We start from the raw sequence: 20,030 nt of genomic DNA on the forward strand, positions 1-20,030 counted from the left end.
CTCTGCAAGAGCAGTAAGTGCTCGGAACTGCTTTTATGTCGAATGTACTCCATTATTCCCACCCCTTGAGATCTCTTCCTCCTCATGGTTCCCTTTCTGTTCCCATAACCTAGAGACATGTGCCTTCATCAAGCGTACACACACACACACACACACACACACACACACACACACACACACACATTTCTGAGTCTAGCTTACTTTGATTAACATAAAGATCTCCAGTTCCTCCATTTTCCTGGGAATCTCTTGACTTCATTTTTATTTAAGGCTGAATAAAATTCCTTTATGTGTATGAACCACAGTTTCTGCATCCATTCATCTGTTGATGGACATCTAGACTGCTGTGAATGAAACAATAACCCTGGATGTGCAAATGTCTCCATTATAGCACTTGGTGCCCTGTATACCTAGGCGTAGCAGATCAGCGTCATGTCAGAGATCTATTTGAGTTCTTTGAGGGACCTCCACACTGATTTCCATACTCTGACTATACCAGTTCCAGTGTCCACCAACAGTGTGCCAGGGTTCCTCTTTGCTCCCCATCCCCGACAGTATTTGGTGTCTTTCATTTCGGTGATGATAGCCATTTTGACTAGGTCAGTAGAATCTTTCAAAGCAGATTTAACTCGCATTTCTTTGATAATTAATGTTGTTAAATTCTTAAAAAAAGATTTATTGGCCATTGAGAACTGTCTTTTTAGTTCATTACTTCACTTATTCAATGATTTGAGTTTTAACATTAATTTTTGAAGTTCTTCGTGTGTTTTGGATATTAGCCCCTGTCTGATGTCTACTTGGCAAACTTGGCAAATGTTTTGCGTGTTTTATATAGGTTGTCTCTGCTGCTTGCTTCTTTTGCAGCACAGGAGATTTTTAGTGTCAGGTAATGCCATCTGTCACATTCTATGCGATCAGAGTCCTTTCCAGAACATTCTTACCTATGCCTGGATCTTCAGGTACTTCCCTTTTCTCTAGCAGTTGCAAAGTTTGGGGTCTTTAAGGCTTTTGGTTCATTCTGAGTAGTTGGTTCCCCTGATGGTGGTGTTTAGAAGGCTGTGGAACTGTTAAAAGGTGGAGTCTTACTGGGAGTGAGACTTGAGGGTTTTGTTTGGTTTTGCTTTTTATTTATTTATTTGAGTTTTCTGAAACAGGGTTTCTCTGTGTAGCCCTGGCTGTCCTGAAACTCTCTGTAGACTTGAGGCTGGCCTTGAACTCAGAGACCCACCTGTCTCTACCTCCCAAGTGCTGGGATTAAAGGTGTGTGCCACCACTGCCCAGCTTTGTTTTCAATTTTTTGTTGTTTTCTGTTTTTCAAGATAAGGTTTCTCTGTACAGTAATTTATTATTTTTAGAGGAAACACGACATGACATGCATGAGGAAGTCTGAAGGCAACTGGTGAACCAGCCTGCCTCCATCTTAGGCTTTAAAGCCATCTTACAGTGAAAACAAACCTAGTTCATGATTAACAATCTGTTTCTCAAGGACTGGGCAATGCCCCACCTGTAACCTTAACTACAAATGGATCTGTACTGTCTGTTCCAGGAAATGGCAACCATGTCTTTGTTTCAAAGGGTTATTATGACTACATTGTTATGAGCATCTTGGTATGACTACCTTGTTATGACTACCTGGTAATGAACATCTTGTTATGACCACCTTGTTATGACCACCTCACAACCATGTCTTTGTTTCCGGAGTTTGTTGTGACCAATTTGTTCTGCTTCTGTAACCCCACCTATTTGTCTTCCAAATCCCCCATTACTACTGAACTATAAAAACCCTTACCTTCCCCATGTTCAATGCTGACCTCTCAAATACCACCTTTAGGGAGAGACAGCCTGTGTACACGATTTTTTTTTTTTTTAAGATTGCTTTAATTATTACTTGCTTTAATTGATTTGGCCATGATAATGTGAGCCAGTGGTCTTTCTCCTTGTGTCTGTGGGATTAGCACAAGTTGCCTAAGTCAGTTCTCTCCTTCCACCACGTCAGCTCAAGGGATTGAACTCAAGTTGCCCACCTCTCTTGCTGGCCCCAGCCTTGAGGTTTTACAGGCCTGCCCAACTTCCTGTTTATTCCCTGCTTCCTGACTACAGATACAACATAACCAACCACTTCAGTTCTTGCCACCATACCTTTCCTGCTGCTATGGCCTTTGTCCCCTCAAAAGGCAAGGAAAAAAACAAAACAAAAACAAAACTCAAAAGCACCTTTTTGCCACAACATCAAGAAAGGTATTTAATACACTCTATTAATGCTTGTGCCCTCAGAGTGCACTCCTGATTGGAAAGGGCTGTGTCCCGGTGGCCAGGCTAAAAGGTCTGGCATTGCTCTGGGCCTGGGCTGGACACCAGAATGCATCATCACACACATACATGATTGAACTGGTGGGCAAGTGAAATGATGCAGGTTGGAGAGGCGGAAGGCTGGTGCTTGAGGGAAAGCAGGCTCTCACTTTCAAATTCCTATCAGTCATTGTGACCAGCAGAGGAACTGTAAGATGGGGAAGCCCCGTGAGATTTCCCCCATGAAGCTGCCGGAGAGAGCTTCCGGCCATGGGTAATCCCACTTCCTCTGCTGCCTCGCCCACCTTCACGAACCTCTTCTCCCAGCCCTGGTTCTGCCCGGCGTCCCCTAGCTAAGCTGGCATACGTGTGAGGAAAGTGAGTGGAGGGAGTCCAAGGAAGCAGCGAGGGGAGCAGTCCCTGGGGTTCAGAGTAGGACAGAGAGATGGAATTCATACCCCAAACTCTCTGGCTGTCAAACTGGTCCGTCCTTGCCAGCCCCTCACACAGAGTATCTGAAGCTTCTGGGGCGAGGGGGGGGGGCGGATCCCTCCCTCCCTGCAGTGACAAGTGCACCTACTGGCTGTGCCCTGTCCACTTAGGGTGGAATATGGAGCAACTGCCACAAACCCAGTGATTCTCTAGTTTCTTCATGCCTCCTGTGTCAGCTCCAGAACACACGGTGATTTTACACCCTACTCTGTGATGAACACTGGTCCTTGTATGCTTTGGCATTTAAAAATTATATTTTAGCTCAGTCCATGTGGTGGTGGCGGCGGCGGCGGCGGCGGCGGCGGCGGCGGCGGCAGCGCACGCCTTTAATCCCGGCACTCGGGAGGCAGAGCCAGGCAGATCTCTGTGAGTTTGAGGCCAGTCTGCGCTACAGAGTGAGATCCAGGACAGGCTCCAAAGCCACACAGAGAAACCCTGTCTCAAAAAAACAAACAAAACAACAACAACAAAAATGAAAAACAACAACAACAAAAGAGCCCTGGCTGCTCTTGCAGAGGGCTCGGTTCCCAGCATCCACGTGATATCAGCTCACAACCACCTATTTAACTCCAGTACCAGGGGATGCAATGCCTTCTTCTGGTTCTGGGAGGAGCAGGCAGACACATGGTGTGCTTACATACATGCAGGCACTCACACACACATAAGATAAAAATTAATATTTTAAATGATAATCATTATTATATGCTAGGGCAATGAGATAGCTCAGCCAACAAAGGCCAGTCTCCTCAACCCCACATACTAAGCATTTTCTATGTACTGCTCTCAAGAGGAACTATAATCCCCATAGTACAGATGAGGATACCAAATGCCAGGGAGGCCCCATGGCTAATTCAAGTCACCAGCTGACATCCCGTGGTTGGACCAGAATCAGGAACCACTTTTCAGCCACCATTTTTAAAACTACTTTCAGGGTGAGCAAACTTCCCTAGGCTTCCTCCAGAGCAGTTGGACTCGCTGCTGACCGGGTCACAGCCACATCACGCTGTTGTGTGTAAATAAAGGAAGAGTAGGAAGAGGGACCACCACCCAGGGCCTGAAACCTTGCACCTCTGCCCTCAACTGCCTCACTGCAGGCTCCTTGAGCTTGGATGCTCCTGGGAATTCCTCTGCCTCACCACCAAGGCCTCCAGAACAAAAAGCTCACACCACGGGAACTTCCTGCTCAACCCCTAAGGAGAGGGCTCCAATTTCAACCATTCTGTGCATGACGTCATCTGGCTTAGGCCTGTGTTGGCGGTGGCTCCACTGCCAGAGCCTGTCAGTGAGACACAAGTTGTCCCCGTGGATAGCGGGGTGGTGCCAAGGCTGGCCAAAGCCTTTCCAATCTCTGCCTTCATCCAGCTCCCAAACACTTGAAGTCATGGAGACATCGTGAGTATGCCTGCGTCCATTTGCCAGTGGGAAAACTGAATCCACGAAGCAAAGTTGATGACTCCATGTAATTAGGAAACTAGAGTCCGAGCCAGAGGATGAGAATTCTGTTCTCAGTCTTTCCTTTAATTCATGCTTGTGTGTGCACGTGTGTGTATGTGTGTGTGCACACGTGTGCACGTGTGCAGAGGCCAGCAGACAACATCAGGTGTCGTTCTTCAGTTACCACCCACTTTGTTCTGAGGTAAGGTCTCTCACTGGCCTGGCACTCACTGAGTAGGCTAGCTGGTTGGCCAGTGTACCCTAGAATCCTTCTGTCTCTGTCAATTTAGTGCTGGAGCTGCAAGCATTGCCACCATGCCCACTTTGGGGGTTTTGTTTGACTTTGTTTTGTTTTTTGGTTGGTTTTTGTTTGTTTGGAGTTTTTTGTTTTTTGTTTTGTTTTGTTTTGTTTGGGGGGGGGGGGTTTCGAGTACTACTTCTGTGTAGTTTTGGTGCCTGTCCTGGATCTCACTCTGTAGACCAGGCTGGCCTCGAACTCACAGAGATCTGACTGGCTTGGCCTCCCGAGTGCTGGGATTAAAGGCGTGCATAACCACTACCCAGCTTTTTTTTTTTTTCCTTTTTAACCTGGTGAAAAGTTTTTGCACTCTGATAGGCCTCTCCACTGATGCAGCAATCCAAATCAGACCAAATCAGACAGAATTAGAAAAAGCCCCAGTTTAATGGGTAAGGTGTGCCCTGGTGGCTCTCCAGCTCCCCAGAGAGACCAGGATGAGAGACCGGAAACCACCTGTCTGGTCTCTGGGATGCAGTTTAAATACCCTGTGGGAGTGGTCTTGAGCATCTCTGTGGGAGGAGCCCTGTTTGGCAGGCTTTGAGGGGGTGGGTTTGGGGAAAGAGATGGGGGAGGGGAGTTGAGGTGGAGCTTCCACCAGAACATTCCAGACCCTTTGGGTAGATGGATGCCAGGGTGCCAGGGGGCTGAGGTGGAGCTCCCACCCAAACACCTGGCTTCTGGGATGCGGCTCAGGTCCTTATGCTTGCACACCAAGCCCTTCATTCACCACCTGACCCATCTCCTCAAGTCCATCTTCTGATTCTTCTGTCATTCTTAGGTCATGAATCACAAAGGGAAAAATGGGATCTCCAATAAGGACACGAGTGACAAGGAGACCAATTACAAGGCCTCTTTCCCAGCCACACACCCTGTCCCCAGTGACTCGCCAAGGGCGAGGCAAGAGAACAGCCTCTTGTTCATTCATTCATCCATCCAGCCTCTCAGCAGCCAACCACATGAGCTTGGTCCAGTCTGAGCACCTTGTGTGCTCAACTAATATGTTTATGTCAACCCAAGTGAGACAATGGCCCAGGCAAAGAAGGAAGGAACTGAGAAGATGTACACATGCTTGCCAGACATGTGGAGGACAGAAAGACATCATTATTATTGCTGCCCCCTCACTCCACAAATACTTCCATTTATGAACCCAGAACATTGGCACAGGGCTTTAGTGCGTGTCTGCCAGTTTGTGTGGAATTGCTTTTACCTCACACCCATTCTATGAGGCTGGGTTGTGGATATCAGGAGCCATTATATGCCTGCCTGTCTGTCTGTCTTTCTCTGAGATAATGCCTCACTGTGTAGCCCCAGCTGTCCTAGAATGACATGCTGGCCATGAACTCACAGAGATGTGCCTGCCTCTGCCTCCTGAGTGCTGGGATCAAAGGCTTGCACCACTGTGGCTGGGACAGGTCTCTCCTCTGAGAGGTCTTAGACACTTCCCTCATTGGGGTGGGTAAGTGCCTGAGGCTGTGTCTGTACTGAATGGTTCTGCTGCTTGTTTTGGGAAGGAACATGTGACCAAGCTGCACCAATCAGATTCTTGCTAGAGAGTCTTCTCATCAGAACCAGGTCTGGCAGGAGGGATGCAGAGAATGAAAAAGAGTGCCTCACTTGGGCTAAGAGTGATGGAGGGTAGGCAGCACTCATCCAGGCTCTAGGCCAGGGCTGGCTGCTTCTCTGCTGGGACTCCCCAGACCCACCTACCTCTTTACAATGCTTCCTGGTTTTGCTCAAGCATGGCAAAGTTGGTTTCTGCCACTTACACGGGAGGATTGCTAAGAAGGACCATGTCTCCGGGTCCTGGTGTGTGCACATGCACACACACACACACACACACACACACACACACACGCACACACACAGTTCAATAAGTCTTTCTTGAAGTACTGTAAAGTGGGCTGGGGGGATGTTTATTGGTTTAGATCCAAGTCTTGCAATAATGGCTGGAATTTGCACCAGGTCTACCAAACTGGCTTTGACAAATTGCTGTTATTACTATTATTATTATTATTATTATTATTATTATTATTATTATATTAAAATCACATACACTTGGCATCACAGCACTGGGAAGGTAGAAAGACAGGAGGATCAGAAGTTCAAGGTCACCCCAGCTGCACAGAAAGTTCAAAGTCAGTTTGGTCTACAACGGATCTTAACTCAAACAAAAGAAAACAAAATCAAATCACAGGTGTCTGGAGTTGGACTGAAAGATGTTTAGGTTTTCCTTGTTTCTCTTCTGGATGAGAAATCAGGGGCTGGGATGGCAGAAGGCAGAAGCCCTCGGTTTTCACACAACTCCCCATCCCAAGATGATAGATAGAATCAGCCTTTTCCTGCTCCCAGCGTGCCATTCCTGGGAAGCTTCAATTCCTTGGGGACTGTTGTTTTAATAGTCTGATAGCCAAAAGGAGGGGCATAGGTGTCTCTTTAGATTATGGTCATCCCCCCAGCCAGCTGAACTCCCCCATTCTGATTCACCCCACTTTCATCCTTTCTTTCATTCCATAAATATCGACTGAGCACCCATTCTGTGCTAGATTTGGGCCCCCAAAAGTACTTGTTCCTCACCACCTAAAACATAAATATTCTTGGGAAGGAGAACTCTGAAGTTATTTGGAATGGGGTAAGGTGGTACAGACCCCCATGTGAGATTTGGCATCATGCTAGGATTACCCACTGAGGCCGGCATTGAATAGGCAAACAAGTGAACCAAATAAGCCAAAGAGAAATGCAAAGGTAAGCAATTGTGGATTTTTAGTAAATATGTCGTGAAAACACCACCTTTAGGGGCTAAGGAAATGGCTCAGTGGGGAAAATGCTTCCCATGCTTTAAGAGAGTGGATTTCCAACAACTGTAAAAACTGTGACAGCAACAACCATCTGTAGCCCTGGGGCTCTGGGAAAGGGGAGTAGAGAAAGGCAGAATCCATGTGCTTACTGGCCAGCCACCCTAGCCATAAGAGCAAGTCCCAGATTCAGTGAGAGACTCTGTCTCGAAAAAACAAAAAAGAGGCTGGAGAGATGTCTCAGAGGTTAAGAGCATTTGTTGCTCCCCAAAGGACCGGGGTTCAGTTCCCAGCACCCATGTGGTAGTTCACTACTGTCCATAACTTCAGTTCTAGGAGATCCTATAACCTCCTGACCTCCTCAGGCAAGAGGTACGCACATGGTACACATACATATATGCAGACAAAACATTCATACATAAAATAGATCTTTTCTTTTTTTTTTTTTTTTTTTTTGAGCTGAGGATTGAACCCAGGGCCTTGCGCTTGCTAGGCAAGTGCTCTACCACTGAGCTAAATCCCCAACCCACATAAAATAAATCTTAAATTTTTTTTTTTTTGGTGAAATAGGGAGTAATAGAAAGACACCTACTATTGACCTCTGGCCTCCCACAGGCACATGCCTTAGCGTAATGCACATACACCATACAACACACGCATACGCACACACACACATACACACACATGCACACACAAAGCCAGCTTACTTTATACATCTCTGGTGGCATTTTGTTTTGCACCTATTAGAAGCTAGGCACAAAGAGGACTTGGGGGCTTTAAATGTGTGAATTGGGTGGAACCAAAGGGCAGCTGAGAAAATCCAGGACCACAGGTATGTGGGCTGAGCTTCCTGGAGTGAAGTTCTGGTGGGAGGAGCCTACTAAGGACTTGTTCATGGCCATTCTTTGGTGCTCCGTGGGTTTACATCATGTTATACTTAGGTCATCGCAGCCACAGGTTAGGTCATTTCCTGCTATGGAGGGAGAGCACTGCAATCCAGGATTGTGGAGCGAACATCACAGGTGGTTTCCCTGCCCCAGGCTCTAATAATTAGTAAATACCTGTTGAATGACTGATGCTTTCGTTTCCGACTCCATATGCTCATTTAGCAGTAGCTGGCAGAGAAGGTGAAGAAGATTTCCCAAGTCCAGCACTGACCCAGCGTGATTTGTGTGGGGGCCTGTGTGGACGTGGGTGGGTGAATGCACATTTGCACATTTGTGCAAGCATTTCCTATCAGCTCCCTGAAGCCTCATTTGACATATAACCAAACCAAAGCAGGTAAAGAGAGATGAAGCCCTTGCCTCGTGTCCCAGAAGGGGCACACACTGAAGAGTCCATCCTCAGCCCAGCAGCCTGGCTTGGGGTCCCCCCACCCCATAGTTTTTTGGTTTGCATAACTGTCATTTCTGGTGAGGCCCATACTTTTTCATGGTTTTCATTTGCCATCCATACTTCTGCGTAAACTGTTCATCTCCTTCACTGCTTACTGAACAGAATTTGGACACTGATTTTAGCTTTTAGTTAAAAAAAAAACACAGCAAAACTGAATAAACAGGCTTCCAGTGCACCAGCAGTTTGTTTTTCCTCCCAGGTAATTATTTTCCTCCTGTGACCCTGCTGTGTTTTAGTCAACAAAAGATTTTGATTAGTGTGTGCACACGAGGCTATGTGTGGGATGTGTTTATGTGTGCACACACATGTGTGGGTGGGTGTGGAGGCCAGAGGTCAGTATCTAGAGTCTTCCTCAATCACTCTCCATCCTTTTTTTTCCAACTTAAAAAAATGCTTTATTTTGTGAGTATTTTGTCTGCATGTTTGTGTGTGTGTGTGTGTGTGTGTGTGTGTGTGTGTGTGTGTGTGTATGTGTGTGTGTGTGTTTCATGTGTGCCTAGTACTCCAGGAAGCCAGAAGTGGGCATCAGATCGCCTGGAACTGGAATTACAAATAGTTGAGAGCTCCCATGGGGGTGGGAACCAAATCCAGGTCGTCTGGAGGAGCAGTCAGTGCCCTTAACCACTGAGCCATCTCTCCAGCCCCAGCATTTCCTGTCTGTTTTATCATTTGTTTCTCAGACATGCTACAGAAAAAATAGTACAGGGTGTATAACTTTTCTCCGCATACCAATTATTTTCAAAACATTTAATTCATAACCGTCACTTTCCTTATTGTTAGTTTATTCCCAGTGCCACTATATATTGGGTTGGTTTGGGCTTCCACTATCCATCGCTTTTCTCCATTACCATATGGTTTGGATAATTGTTACTTCATAATATGTTGTCAAATCTGGTAGGCTAAATTTGTTCTGATCCTTTAAAAAAGCTTCAGTCTTTTCCATCAGTTAGTCTACAAGCTTCCTTTGAGACTGACTAGGTAGTGCATCATCTCTATGGTAACCAGAGGAAAACTCTTGTTATCAGTCTGTTAGGCTGGAATGGACATGTGGTCAGTTTTTCATCTTTATTTCTCTTGTTTAAAAGGTCCCATAACCTTTTTACAAGAAGTTTTATGGGGATTGGGAGATGGCTCAGTTGGTAAAGTGCTTGCCATGCCAAATAGGAGGATCTGAGCTCCATCCTCAGCACCCATATGCAAAGTCGGGCACTGTGGCACATGCCTATAACCCCAGTGCTGGGAAGCGGAGACAGGGTTTGCCGGCCAGCTAGTCTGGATGAATCAGTGAGCTCCAGATTCAGTGAGAGACCCTGTCTCAAAAACTGAGGTGGTGAGAGATTAAGGAAAACACCTGACATTGATCTCTGACTTATACACATGCACACCATGTGCCTCTATACACAGGCAAGAAATTTTATGATCTGAGGTAAATTCATGTCCACATGTTGTATGTCAGGCACTCAGTGAAGTGGCATGTGCTTTCCAGCACAGCATGCCTTGTGTGCCAAAATGGGAACTTGTGGCTCAGAGGAAGGTTTGAAAGATTTAGAAACTGTACACTCTCTTTGGGGCATAAACAGTGCCCTGATAGCCATAGGCCATGGGAAGATGGGGCGTGGGAAGATGGGGCATGGGATGGAAAGACCCTGCGGGACTATGGGAATGACCACCAATGAAGAAAGAGTCATGTGAATGGACTCGGGCTGTCACATTGCCATGCAGAGAAGTTGGGAAGAAGGCCTGTTTGGCCTAGGGGTGCTGTTTCTGACATCTCCTGGAGAGGCCTTTTATAGTCCCTGGGTCCTTTGGAACAGCCATTGGCCAATTCTATGCTGCTCTCCACCTGTGTGATTGCCAGGATTCTATGCTCAAGTTCAAAGGAGACACAACATTCCTTTTCGTTGTTATTGAGACAGGGTCTCATGTGACCCAAACTGGCCTTGAATTTGTTATGCACCTGAAGATGACCCTGTACTTCTGATCCTCCTGCCTCTACCTCTTGAGTGCGTGGATTACAAGCATGCACCATCACACTTAGTCTGTGCCATGCTGGGGCTCAAACCTAGGACTAAACATGTGCTAGGCAAGCAGACCACATCCCTAGCCCCTGTGATCTCTTTCGAGTGCTCTTTACACAAGTCAAACGCCCTTGCTAAACCTCCTCACTCTCTGGTGAGGTATATATCAGCTACCTTGAGCACTGGGAATGAAGGCCACAGGAGGTTAGGGGTGCAGGCCACAGGCACAGAGCCATTGGGTTTCAGATGTGGAAATGAACTTGGTGGTGTCCTCAAAGCCCATATTCTTTCCACTCTCTACTCGCGTTCTTGGATGCAGTGTCTCAGCAAGTGGCCTGGGCACTTGTGAAGGAATGAAACAATAGCAAATCCCGAGTCTGGACTGCCATGTCAGTCCCTCATTCATCCAAATGTCTCATGTCAGTCACACTAAGCCTCTCTAGGCAAAATCATCCATCTGCTCTATGGTTTCCACCACCTATGTCTGTCGGTTCTGTCTCCTGGTCCGGGCTTCCAAGCTTCATACTTGCACAGCTGCTTCCTGCTGCTAACCTAGAGGACATCTCCTGTCCTAGGGAGCCAGAATGAGTACCTCTCCTCCATCCCAAGCTGTGCCTCTCTCTTGACCATCTCTAGCCTGTCCTTCATTCCTTGTGTGGGGCATTCCCCAAGAGTCCCCAATTTAATCCCGTAGTCTGCTCAAGCCAGTGTCTTCCAATGGGCCTCAGCGACCATCTTTTTGGGTGGAACCCTGTGAGTTACTGGGAACCTGGCCCTTGGCTTTCTGCTCCCCTGATGACTTCAAGCTGTCCTACAATCCTCTGTGTGTCTCAGAATTCTTTGGAACCGTGGCTCTTGATCTCTTCCCTTGACTGACAAAAGTACATATGCAATTTTGACGCAAATATTGCCGTGGGATGCTCTGTGTGCTGTGAATGTGTGTTGCTCTGGTTGGTTGATAAATAAGACGCTGATTGGCCAGTAGCCAGGCAGGAAGTATAGGCGGGTTAAGCAGATGAGGAGAATTCTGGGAAGAGGAAGGCTGAGTCAGGAGATGCCAGCCTGCCTTCCGGGAAGCAGCATGTAATGGCACACAGGTAAAGCCATGGAACACATGGCGACTTGTAGATGAACAGAAATGGGCTGAGCTTAAGTGTAAGAGTTTGTCAGTGGTGGCCTGAGCTACTGACTGCACAGGAAAACTTTCCGTTGACCATGTCAGTCACCAAACCTGCCTTAAGTCCCTCTCAAAGGGAGCTAACCTATTTGCTTTACCTGTTCATAAGTTTGGGGCCAAATGGTCCTGCTAGCCAGTAGATTAGCTGACCGTTAACAGATGTCATGTTAGGGGCTGGGGAGGTACCTCAGTCAGGAAATCTCTTGTCTTGAGGACCTGAGTTCAGATCTCCAGAATGCACATAAAAATCTGGATGTGGCAGTGCTCACTTATAATCCCAGCAATGACAAGATGGGCGACAGCCAGATGCCCAGATTTACTAACCCACTAGACACCAAAGGGTGGAAGGTGCTTGTGGAATGACCACATACATGCACACCCACAGACATGTGTGTACCCACAGACAAGAACATGTACACACATCTAAAGAAAGAAAGGCGTGTTAGCTGTCTGGATTTTCCAGAGAACATGTAAGCAAAGACATACTGAGGGGGAGAGGCCAAGAATAGAGAGTAAGAGGAGATAGGAGAGCAGGGGTAGGGGTGTGGAGAAGCTGCAGCCAGGCTTCCTGCACCCAAAGGGAAGCTGAGGTCCAGGGAAGCAGCTGATGGGAACCAGTCTCCTTGAGAAGAAAGTTGGGCATGACAAACAGGATCCACTTGTGAAAACTCTGACATTGTCTTTCTTATTTTGTTTTGGTAGCCACCAGTGAAGATCACAGTGGGATATTGGGGGTCCCCAAGTCCGACTCAGATCAAACAAATTTCTGGTCAGGCAGCGACCTTGGGGGAGGTGGCAGGAGAAGAATAACCTCAGATGTTCTCTCCAGGGAATCTGGACAATAGCAGCCTGTGGCTCTCCTGAACAGATCTGCCAGACTGAGCCTCAGGGAGGCCTGGATGCTTGGCTTCGATATTTAAACTCTGGTGCTGTGGAAGCCTGGGGTGTTTGTTATTGTGGTTTCCAGAGGCCTCATTGTCTTCAGCTGGGAGCCTGGTGTTCACACAAACCCATCTATTGTCTTGCAGGTCCCACCAGCATTAGGTCACAGAGCTGGGCCTGCACGTGCTCTGTGCATTCTGATAAGACCCCAGGAGGCTTGGGGGCTGATGCAATTCCCTGATGGTTCTGGGGGTTGAATGTGGAGCAAGTACCAGGACAGCCATCTCTGGGTCCAGATAAGCAGATCAAGGCACCGGCTATTGCAAAGACTTCTGGGTAGGAAACCTCATTTCGTTATTAACCAGGTGTGTGACCTTGGGTAAGTGACTCCGTCTGTGTCTCATTCAGTCTCTTCATCTATAAAATGAGGATCAGCATAATAGGTTACAGTACACCTCATACTGGTACCATTAGATAAAGTAGTCTATTAAGTTGATCTATATGGAAGTGTCAGCTTTATAGGTCAAAAATGGTTTATAGCAATGCAATTAGCACATAGCAAGTGCTTGATAAATGCCAATATAAAATGTGTTGGGCTAGGAAGATGGCTCAGAGGTTCAAATGCTTGCCATGCAAGCATGGTGATCTGACTTTAATTCCAAGGACCCGTGAGAAAAACCTATGTGGCATACACTTGTGATACCGGTGCCAGGGAGGCAGAGCCAGGAGGATCCCTGGGGCTCCCTGGCATAACTGGTGGGCCCCAGGCCAGTGAGAGAGCCTGCCTCAAAACCAAAACCAAAACAAGGTAGAGCGTTCCTGAGGAACAATTCTTAAGATTGTCCTCTAGCCTTCACATGTGTACACACACACACACACACACACACACAAATACAAACAGACTGAAGTATAAAATTAGTAATGTCTGTGAAGGTTAACTTTGTCAATTTTACACAAACTAGAATCTCCAGGGAAGAGAGTTTTAATGAGTGACCGTCTACATTGTGTTGGCCTGTATACATATCTGTGAGAGACTGTCTGAACTAAGTTAATTGATATAGGAGGACCCAGCCCAGTGTGGGTGGCACAATTCCCTAGGCATGGGACCCTGAGTTGTATAGAGCAGAGAAATGGAGCTGAGCACCAACAAGCAAACAAGCAAGCTTGTGTGCGTTCATTTTTCTCTGCTCTTGACAGTGACTGTGATGTGACTGGCTGTTTGAAGTCCTGCCTTGACTTCCCCATGATGATGGACTGGGACCTGGAATTGTAAGCTGGAACAAATCTCTTTGACTTCTAAATTACTATTGGCCAGAGTATTTTATCACAGCCACAGGGAAGAAATGAGAGCAAAACTCTCTCATATCCATCATTCTCTCATAGCAGGTGGCAGCTACTTTGACATGGGCCTTCCTGGAGCTGGCTGCAGAGGGAGGAAGTCCTTGTGGGGTGCTTAGTGCTCAGCCCCCTGGGAGCCACAGTGCTCCTCTGAGTTCTCCCCCCTACCCTGTGACAAAAACACTTATGTTGTACAACCTTATATAAAGCTTTTTCTAGCCCAGATTCCAAGTGTCATCAGACCAGAACCCTTCTCAGCTGTATTACCTGTCTGTTGGCCACTTACAAATGAAAAGCTCTAGAAGTTGCTGACATGTTTTCCCCTGGTTTCTCTCTCTCTCTCTCTCTCTCTCTCTCTCTCTCTCTCTCTCTCTCTCTCTCTCTCTCTCTCTCTCTCTCTCTCTCTGAGCCTCAGCAGCTGGTGACCACACAGTGAACCCCCAGTTCCAGTTACTGCTCAGGTGACTATTTCAGACTTACATCCCGCTTCAATATAAGACATACAGGTCTCAGAGCCAGTGAGATGGACCAGCAGGTAAAGACGTTTGCTGTCAAACCTGAGTTTGGTCCCTGGGATACACAGGGTTCAAGGAGAGGACAGACCCCCACTAGCTGTTCTCCTCCACACATGCCCGTCATGTCACACACACACACACACACACACACACACACACACACACACACACACTAAAAGACACACAGGTCTCTTCTTGCCGCCTCCCCAAATGATAGTACCAGCTACTCCTTGTCAGCCTTTGTTGGGCATTGTTCTATATTTTCCATGCAGTGACCCATGCACCCTCTCACCAGCTCCTGGGACCAGGAATTAGGTTGTTACAAAAACTTAGGGGAAAAGATGTCTTATCCAATGTCACATGGCCAATAAGTGAGAGAATGGGAATTCAAGCCAAACTCCTTGTTCTTATCCACGAGCTTCTCCTCGCTTGGAATTCATTGAGAAGGCTGGCTATTTTATTCTATTATTATTATTTAACATAATTTATCGATTGATTCTTTGGGAATTTCACATCATGCACCCCAGCCCCACTCATTCCCTAGTCCTTTCATATCCACCCTCCACCCTTATAACCTCGCCCTCAAAAGAAAATTTAAAAATAAAAATTAAGATGAAAAAAAAAAAAAGCACATCTCACTCACCTCTCTGGGCAGTGACCTGCTCTTCTCTGTCGCAGCCTTCTGACACCAGTCACAGATGTTACCATACTTGTACCGCTCCACTCCTCCATCTTCCCCAACTCTCCATCATGGACTCATTTGTCACAATGGCACTGGGTGCTGCAGTGTGTCACGCAGTATATCCTTTTGCTCAACCAGTTTTCATTGCAATGGGTTGTTGGTCTGGTTCAGGGCCTCTGGCTTCTGCTGCACCATTGATACTGGGCCATCACCGAGAACCCTCTCAGAGATCCTGCTGTTATCCAGAGTCATAGAGATCCTGCGGCTATGGCTCTGCAGGACCAGCTCCTTCATGTGCTAGCAGCTCATAGATGGGGTAGGAGTTGGGGTGGGCCAACTCAAGACCCTGAATCTGGCTCTGGGAGGTACCTGAGTTGGTCAACCTGGGTCTCCACAGCAGCCCCTCCTCCCTGCTGCAGTTGGTGAGGGGTGGGGCCAGCACACTCGTGCCCGTGCCATTGGGTCCAATGTCCTGAGCCACCCCAGCAAGAGGTGAGGCCACTTTACCCATGCCCATGCACTGCCTACACCACTTCCACCTCCCAGCAGCTAGGAAGGGGTAAGGCCAGCTCTCCTACATTGGGCAAGGGGAAGAACCAGCTTTCCCAAAGGCGAGGAGGGGTGGGACCACACACTAGCTAGTTTTATGTCAACTTGACATAGCTAGAGCTATCTGAAAGGAGGGAACGTCAGTTGAGAAAAATGCCTCCATAAGATCCAGCTGTAAGGCATTTTCTTAATTAATGATTCATGGGGTAGGGCCTAGCCCATTGTGGGTGGAACTTTCCATGAGCTGGTGGTCCTGGGTTCTGTAAGAAAGCAAAATGAGCAAGCCATGAGGAGCAAGCCAGTAAGCAGCAGCCCTCCATGGCCTCTGCATCAGCCCCTACCTCTAGGTTCCCGCCCTATGACTGCTTTTGATGATGGACTGTTATGTGGAACTGTGAGTGAAATAAACCCTTTCCTCCCCAAGTTGCTTTTGGTCATGGTGGTTGATCACAGCAATGGTAACTCTTAGACAGTACCTGTTCCTACATCCCTATTGATGTCCCTTGTCATATTACACAGTCTTTTGGTTCCAGACTTACTTCTAGTAGGTTCCATCCTAAAAATCTTCAACACGAATGAGCAGTCTTGCATGCTGTACTTTTGATCTTTTTTAGGTTTGACAAATGATTTTACACTTGTACCCTGACCCCTGGAGAACAGTCTCGTAAGGTGATTATGGGTTTGTCTCTGTCCATAAGCTGTGTCCGCACTGCAGTAGTGATCTCAGAAGTCCTGTTCTCACTGCAGTACTGATCTCAGAAGCCATGTCCACACTGCGGTAGTGATCTTAGAAGCCATGTCTACACTGCAGCAGTGATCTCAGAAGTCCTGTCTGCACTGTGGCAGTGATCTCAGAACTCCTGTCTGCACTGTGGCAGTGATCTCAGAAGTCCTGTCTGCACTGTGGCAGTGATCTCAGAAGCCATGTCTACACTGCAGCAGTGATCTCAGAAGTCCTGTCTGCACTGTGGCAGTGATCTCAGAAGTCCTGTCTGCACTGCGGCAGTGATCTCAGAAGCCGTATCTACACTGCAGCACTGATCTCAGAAGTCCTGTCTACACTGCAGCACTGATCTCAGAAATCCTGTCTGCACTGTGGCAGTGATCTCAGAAATTCTGTCTGCACTGCAGCACTGATCTCAGAAATCCTGTCTGCACTGTGGCAGTGATCTCAGAAGTCCTGTCTGTGCTGTGGCGGTGATCTCAGAAGCCATGTCTACACTGCAGCAGTGATCTCAGAAGTCCTGTCTGCACTGCAGCAGTGATCTCAGAAGTCCTGTCTGCACTGCATCAGTGATCTCAGAAGTCCTGTCTGCACTGCGGCAGTGATCTCAGTAATCCTGTCTGCACTGCAGCAGTGATCTTAGAAGCCATGTCTGCTCTGTGGCAGTGATCTCAGAAGCCATGTTTGCACTGCAGCAGTAAGCTTAGAAGCCGTGTCTGCACTGCAGCAGTGAGCTTAGAAGCCATGTCTGCACTGCAGCAGTGATCTCAGAAGCCGTGTCTGCACTGCAGCAGTGATCTCAGAAGCTGTGTCTGCACTGCAGCAGTGATCTCAGAAGCCATGTCTGCACTGCAGCAGTGATCTCAGAAGCTGTGTCTGCACTGCAGCTCTGATCACTAACTGAATAGATGGGAATTATCCTCAGTAGCAAGCCCCATCTCCTCTTTCTTTTTATGCAATAATCATTTCCAGAGTGTTGCTCCACACCACTGGTTTCCATTTATTGACCACAGAGGCCAGTCCATACATTTGATAACTAGCCAGGATTAGAGTACCAGTAAGTGAGGATCTCTGGGGCCTCCTTGGAGTCTGACTGGCACAGTAGCAAAGCTGGAATGTTTTCCCCTAAGACAAGAGCAGGGATGTACATCCCCACTCTTTCCATTCCACATGTAGCAAAGGTCTAGCCAGTGCACTATGGCAAGAAAAAGAAATAATATCCACATAGATTAGAAAGGATAAAGCCAAACTCTTAATTTGCAGATAACATAAGCATCTGGGAAGAAAATTTAAAGGAATACGTAAAAATCTCTCAGCATTAATACTTGAATTTAGGGGTTGGGGATTTAGCTCAGTGGTAGAACGCTTGCCTAGCAAGCACAAGGCCCTGGGTTCGATCCTCAGCTCAAAAAAAAAAAAACTTGAATTTAGGAAATCCACAGGTTATATATTATTTTATTATATTATGTAATATACTATATAATTGATTAATATTTAGTCTACGAAATATTACTATTTAAGTTCTCACTCTGTAGCTGAGGCTAGCCCAAGACTCACTGTATTATGTTGGTCTGGAACTTAAGACCCTCCTATGTCTACCTCCTGAGTGTTAGAACTAAGAAGGTGTGCCACCATGCCCAGCTAGTATTAATATTTTTGATAACCAACTGTAGCTTGTATACCAGAAATAATCAGAAATTAGAAACGTGTCATTGTTTAGTGAGGCAGCAGGTGTTTGCAGGGGAGTTGCCATGGTGTTCTTCACTGATAGGAGCAGAGCACCCTACAGAGCCTTCGTTCGCCTCCATGGTGGCTCTTCCCTTCAGTCTAACCCACAAGTATTTCTACAGCTGTAATTCTTTTTAAAACTTTGTGGGCCACCAAAATACACAGCAGGGATCTGGAGAGATGGCTCAGTGATTGAGAGCCTGTACTGTGGATCATTTTCCAGTACCCACATAGTGGCTCACAACCACCTGTAGCTCCAGTTCTAGGGGATCTGGTGCCCTCTTCTGGCCTCTATGGGCACTGTACTCATGTACACAAACCTACACACAGGTACACATAATTTTTTAAAAATCTATTGATCAATTTAAAAATATATAAAGTATGAAGGAACAGGATTAGCAGAATATGGACAGGATCTTTACACACATTGTGAGAGCAACTGAAGATAACCAAGCAAATGAGGAGGTCGATCTCTCTGGTTCAAAAGTATTAACATCATGAAGGGCTAATTAATCCTCCTGAGGCCAAGCTACAGATTTTGCACTATTTCAATAAAACCTTAGTGGTCTTTTTATGTTAAAAACTTAATAGATTCCAGAAAAAGACATAGTATAGTCCAGATAACTTTGTGAAGTGTAAAAATGATTGAAAGTACACTGCTTAGTGTCCAGATCTCTAAAACTTTAGGAATCAAAACAGTGCAAGATTAGCATTGATATGCATAAAGTATCCAGTGCAACAAAGCACTGTAGAAATAGACCCACATATAATCAACTTGTTAAAAAAATTAGATTTATTTATTTGATATGTATAAGTGTTTTGTTTAAATGTCTGTACACCACAAGCATGCCCTTGGAGGTCTTATATTTTGTTTTTATGTGTATGAGTGTTTTTCCTGCACATATGTCTGTGCACCATATACATTGTTATCTGCAAAGGCCAGAAGAGGGTGTCATGTCCCCTGGGATTATAGTTACAGACAGTTGTGCATTATACAGGTGCTGGGAATTGAACTCATGTCCTCTGGAAAAGAAACCAGTGCTCTTAACCACTGAGCCATCTCTCCAGCCCCTTATTTCCTATTTCTATGGGTGGTTTTGGTTTTTTGTTTTGTTTTAATTTTAGTTTTTCAAGACAGGGTTTCTTTGTGTAGCATTTGTTGTCCTGGAACTCGCTCTGTAGACCAGGCTGGCCTCAAACTCACAGAGATCCACCTGCCTCTGCCTCCCAAGTGCTGGGATTAGAGGTGTGCGCCACCACCCCCCAGCTTATTTCCTTGTTCTTAATGGCTATTTGTATGTTATATTTGGAGAAATGTCTGCAAATCTTTTGCCCATTTCCCCACCAGGTTTTCTTTTCCACAACTGTAGAACTTTATGGTGGTTTTGATGTGTCAAAACCTATATATAAATCCTTTATCAGATATGTGACTTACAAATGTCTCCTCTGGTGCTATACCTTGTCTTTTCACTTTCTGGAAGCTAAGTCTTTTCAGCCCCAAGCTTTTAAATTTCAATGTGGAAAATGTGTACACGCTAACTGTTGTTCAGACCTCAGTTTTCATATCTAAGATGCTACCACCCATCTCAAAGTAACAGTACTTCACTGCTATGTTGTTGGCTGAGACCTTTATGGTTAGAAGTCTATGACCTACCTGAGTATATTGAATATGGTGTGAGGTAAGGGTCCAGCTTCATTCTGTGGCATATAGGCATGT

This window comes from Onychomys torridus, chromosome 7 (genome assembly GCF_903995425.1).
Source record: "Onychomys torridus chromosome 7, mOncTor1.1, whole genome shotgun sequence".
Taxonomy (NCBI): domain Eukaryota; kingdom Metazoa; phylum Chordata; class Mammalia; order Rodentia; family Cricetidae; genus Onychomys; species Onychomys torridus.